General features: G+C 50.1%; 1 non-coding gene across 1 annotated transcript in view; it reads left to right on the top strand.

Moving 5' to 3' along the window:
- Positions 1–111, top strand: part of LOC122063220 — a 3,409-nt gene extending 3,298 nt beyond the window's left edge. The window contains exon 1 of the ribosomal RNA XR_006135268.1: positions 1–111. This exon is cut by the window's left edge and continues 3,298 nt beyond it. This is a non-coding gene — a ribosomal RNA (28S ribosomal RNA).
- Positions 112–4,239: the final 4,128 nt, after the last annotated feature.

The following is a 4,239-nucleotide window of genomic DNA, read 5'->3' as shown; positions in this document are numbered from 1 at the left end:
TGGGTAGAATCCTTTGCAGATGACTTAAATATGCGACAAAGTATTGTAAGTGGCAGAGTGGCCTTGCTGCCATGATCCACTGAGATTCGGCCTCGTGTCGCATCGATTCATGCCCCCATATTTTTCCCCTTTCTTTCACCCCACACCCTCTTGAGGCTAGGATTGTCCACGCGTGGCCCCAGATATGCCCCTAAGTGTTAACTGACCCAACGGTTGCCTGAGTATGGTTATGTATGTTGCCCAAGTGAAGTGTGCCTATGCGTGCACATTGAGTGCCACTAAGTGTACACGTTGTCACGACCTGCCCAACAAAGGCCCATGGACTAAGGCCATTGGGCTAAGTAAGGTCCAAGTTCTAGAGTTTTCTACAAAGGTGTAGCAACTCTAGATAATTTTATTGTTGATATTTCTAGAAGATATTTATAGGAGGCATTTTGGGAGAGATTTCTAGAGTTCTCCACTAAGGAGGTGGGAAGCTTCTTGTTTCCTCCCCGACCATTGGATGGAGGATGTTTGTAAATATCTTAGCCATCCATTGTAACTTGGGATGCCTACAAATAGGTGTTGCCTCATTTGGCAAAGACACTCACCAGGGACCAACCAAGAGTGTTCAACTGAGCAAGTGAGTTCTCAAGCCTTGTACTTAAGAGCTCTCTAGTGCAATACAAGCTCATTCTTCTCGAACTCACTCTTGTGTTCACTTCTTCTCTTCCCAAGTCCCTTAAGGAGGGTGGTTAGGCTGACTTAGTGCTAGTGGGAGTGCTAAAAGCCGACGCAGTCTCTTAGAAAGGTCTATGGTCGTGACAGTTGTGGGGTCAGAGCTTCGGTTGCGAGGGAGCCAAGCTTGTGGGATATGAGATAGGTGAGCTAAAACTATGGAATAGAGACCAACACCTACACAAGTAAGCAACAAAGGAGCGAAAGCAAGTCCGTCGACTTTGGCGTCTCTAAGGGGCCTCGCTTAGCTCGAGGGGAGCCAGTATTGGCCGAGGCAAAGTGGTGCCTGAATGTCGCAGAGCAAAGTGGGGAGGAGCTCAAAGGCCATGTGGAAAAGTGGTGGGGAGCTTGATGGCCAGATCGGAGAGCTCAAGGGGTCCCTACAAGGTGCTCTCAACACCATAGTAAGTAACCAAGAGGAGATGGTTGCCACCTTCAAGGCTCAAGTATGCAAAGGATTTCGATAAGGTGGAAGCTCGTATTGGAGAAGAAGTATGGGAAGAGTAGGAGGACAGCGGCGAGGGAAGCCACTACCTCTCGTGATATGTATAAAAGAGAGGCACTAAGGCACAAGCATGATAAGAGGAATTAGTTCAAGCCTAGAGACAAGTGATTCCTATATGATGAACTACATTGGTTTAGGGATTGCCCCAGGAGGAAAGCTCATAGTGCCCTATTGGAGGGAAAGGGCCAAGAGGAAGGGCCACCTTGCATGGGGTCCCCAATGCAGTGTGGTGCCACCAGGGTCGAGATAGGGGTCAAGGCCCTTAACTCTCAAAAGGGGTTGATGTGTGCAAAAGTGTGCATCAATGGGAAGCCCACACAGGTGAAGGTAGATACAAGAGCCACACATAACCTTGCCTTCACGGAGGAGGCAAAGGAACTCGGGCCAAGGGTGTCCTAAGACTATCAACTCCAAAGAATGCCCCATACGTAATGTTGCTCGAGGGGTCAAGATGAACCTTAGGACTAAAGGAGTTCTCCAACACCATCCAGGGGCTAGGTGATTACTTGCCCTTGGACGGGAGGGCAAGACAAGGAGAATTTGGGAGCAAGCCATCCATGCCAAGAAAGAGGAAGATGCAAACGAGAGAACGGAGACAATCAGACAACGTTGTAGGAGGCTCAAGTTATGTGACTACAATAAGAACCCCAATAGGTATTACTCCTTATGAGTGGGAGGCTAATTTGGTTGCTGATCCAATCATCCAGGGACACAAACTATCTCCTTACGTGGAGTATTTAGTCAAGTGGAAGGGGCGACCAGAGAGCGAGACGAGATAAGAGACAGCTGGCATACTGAGATGACTCGTGAATAAAAGTACCACAAGGAGGTTGTGACGAGGGTGTAACAAATTTAGGTGGGGGAGAGTGTCACGACCTGCCCAACATAGGCCCACGGGCCTAGCTCACCAAGCCCATAGACTTAGGCCGTTGGGCTAAGTAAGGTCCAAGTTGTAGAGTTTTCTACAAAGGTGTAGTAACAATAGATATTTTATTGTAGATTTTTGTAGAAGATATTCACAGGAGATATTCTGGGAGAGATTTCTAGAGCTCCGCTAAGGAGGTGGGAAGCTTCTAGTTTCCTCCCCAACTGTTGGATGGAGGACATTTGTAAATATCTTATCCATCCTTTGTAACTTGGGGTAGGTGTTGCCTCATTTGGCAAAGGCACTCACCAAGGACCAACTAAGAGTGTTCAACCAAGCAAATGAGTTCTCAAGCCTTGTACTCAAGAGTTCTCTAGTGCTATAAGAGTTCATTCTTCTCAAACTCACTCTTATGTTCACTTCTTCTCTTTCCTAGTCCCTTAAGGAGGGTGGTTAGGCTAACTTAGCGCTAGTGGAAGTGCTAAGTGCTGGCACGGTTGCTTAGAGTGGTCTAAAGCAATGACAATGTGCTCTTGAATGGCCCAAGTGTGTGCCTACGCATGCCCCCAAGTGTTGACTACGTGTGCCCACGTGTACATAGTGAATGGATGCATAACACCCCAAGTGTTGACTACATGTGCACAATGAATGGCCCAAGTGTTGCCTAACTGTGCCCATGCATGCCCACAACTGTTGCCTAAGTGTGCACCCAAGTGTGCCTGTGCATGCTCTTGAATGCCCCAAGTGTCACCTTAAATGTGCCTATACGTGCCGCAAGTGCTGAATAAGTGTGTCTACGCGTGCACCCAAGTGTAGCCCAAGTGTCGCCTAATTGTGCTCTTGAATGCCGCAAGTGTGCACATATACGTGCGCATGATAATGCCTATGTGTGCTCCCCTAAGGGTGCCTAAGTGCATATGAAGGCAGTGCACAAGGCGGCAGTACCACATGCAGGGCCGCACAATGTGCGTGCATGGTGGCAGGCATGGCTGCACTACCACACGGAAGGCAGCTGGCATGGACTCACAAGGTGTAGGCATCGTTGCGGTCAAGGTTTCACTAGCGCATGCAAGGCTGCTGGCGTCGAGGCAGGCTGCCACACACATGGTTGCACACAAACTAGGCCACGGTTGCGAGTAAGGCTCCAGTATCGTGAGAAGGGGTGCAGGCTACCGCGCGCACATGGCTAGGGGCAAGGGTGCACACCATGCGTAAGGTGGCAGGCAACAACGCACATTGCTGCGGGAAAGGGTGCTCAACCGAACGCAAGGTGGTAGGCACGGCCGCATATGGCTGTGGGCAATGGTGCAGGCAATGCGCACTGGGCTGCTGCCCGTGCCGTACTTCCACGCACATGGTTGCGACCATGGCTGCACAAGCCTCGCAAATGATTTCGCGTGTGGCCGCACATGCCAAGCAAAAGTTTATAGGCATGGCGTACATGACAAGCAGATGGCTGCACAGCCGTGCCCCTGGCTGCCCTACCACTCACAAGGTTGCTTGCATTGCTCCACACCGCCCCCCAGGTCGCATGCATGGCTACATGTGCCACGCCCATCGCTGCCTCGCCACGCGCTTGGTTTCGGGATTTGCCAGAAGTGCCACGCACGAGGTTGCAGGCACTGCACCACCACGCGCAAGGTTACGTTGCATGGTCCCATATGCATCACCCATGGCTGCACTACCGAGCGCAAGTTCGATGGCATGGCCTCCCATGCGTCAGTCATGATGGCTGGTATGGCCGCACATGCCACGGGCATTTCAGCACTTGGCGTGCACACGGTTGCACGTATTGCTGCACTTTCGTGTCCACGTCCGTACGCACATGGCTCACACATGGGTGCTGCCGTGGTCCCCATGGCCCATGCAACAAAGGCTCCTTTGCGGCCTTCGACTGCACATGAGGCACCGACTGCTGCACAGGCCAAGGCCATGCCCACACAACATAGTTTGGGTCTTTAAATCATGTTGTGCAAAACATCCCTTTGGGTTGGAAAAGCCTTGCAATTGGCTATTTGGCACCCAAAGTACAATCATTTTCACTTAAACCCCGTATTTCCATTTTTTGGGTATTTTTCGTAATGTTTCAATCATAAAATATTAAAAAATATCAAAATATGTTGGAATAGTCCAATATTTTTCAAAAAATTCT

This window comes from Macadamia integrifolia, unplaced genomic scaffold, assembly GCF_013358625.1.
Source record: "Macadamia integrifolia cultivar HAES 741 unplaced genomic scaffold, SCU_Mint_v3 scaffold1256, whole genome shotgun sequence".
NCBI lineage: Eukaryota > Viridiplantae > Streptophyta > Magnoliopsida > Proteales > Proteaceae > Macadamia > Macadamia integrifolia.
This window is presented reverse-complemented; position numbering and strand designations above follow the sequence as displayed.